This window comes from Sorex araneus, chromosome 10 (assembly GCF_027595985.1).
Source record: "Sorex araneus isolate mSorAra2 chromosome 10, mSorAra2.pri, whole genome shotgun sequence".
Taxonomy (NCBI): domain Eukaryota; kingdom Metazoa; phylum Chordata; class Mammalia; order Eulipotyphla; family Soricidae; genus Sorex; species Sorex araneus.
The window spans coordinates 29,726,049-29,726,688 of record NC_073311.1 but is presented as its reverse complement, the minus strand read 5'-3'; the positions used below and the strand labels follow the sequence as shown (position 1 = coordinate 29,726,688).

The 640-nt window shown below is 38.9% G+C and overlaps 1 non-coding gene across 1 annotated transcript; it reads left to right on the top strand.

The window, feature by feature from the left end:
* Nucleotides 1-238: 238 nt before the first annotated feature.
* Nucleotides 239-397, top strand: LOC129399254 (U1 spliceosomal RNA). Its single transcript, XR_008627020.1, has one exon. It is a non-coding gene; the product is annotated as a U1 spliceosomal RNA (small nuclear RNA).
* The last annotated feature ends 243 nt before the right edge of the window (nucleotides 398-640 follow it).

The following is a 640-nucleotide window of genomic DNA, read 5'->3' as shown; positions in this document are numbered from 1 at the left end:
AGGCAAAATGGATTCCTCTTTAAAGATCTTGGTTAGAGACCTCTGCAAAAATGACTTGGACAGATTGGAATGAGGTAGGGGAGGATGTCACTATGGCATGGACCTGAAGGGTTGGAATAAAATATTCGCATGACACACCTGTGAAGTAGAAGGAATCAATCACGATGATGGAGACACTAATCAGCCTGAGAAAGATATACTGGCCTGCTCTCTTCCTAGTGTAAAAATCCCTTGTGGAATACTTATCTGGCATGGAAGATATCATGATTACGAGGTGGCTTTTCCAGGAAGAGACTTATCCACTGCACCCCAAATTGCTGACCCTTGCTGTTTCCCCAAATGTGGAAAACTTGACTGGATTATTTTGATAGAGGGGGACTGCATTTGCTTTCTCCCTGGTGTGGGAAATCTTGTGGATTCAGTTCATAAGTTACTACTACTGTAAAATAAGGAGAGAAGTCTTATGAGTGGATAGGAAAATTTTGTTGATATATAAAATATGGATAGGGAGAATTAACATAATCAAAATGGCAATAATGTCCAAAGCACTATACAAATTTAATGCACTTTCTATCAAAATACCCATGGCATTTTTCAAAGAAATAGACAAGACAGAGACTCCTGAAATTCATATGGAACA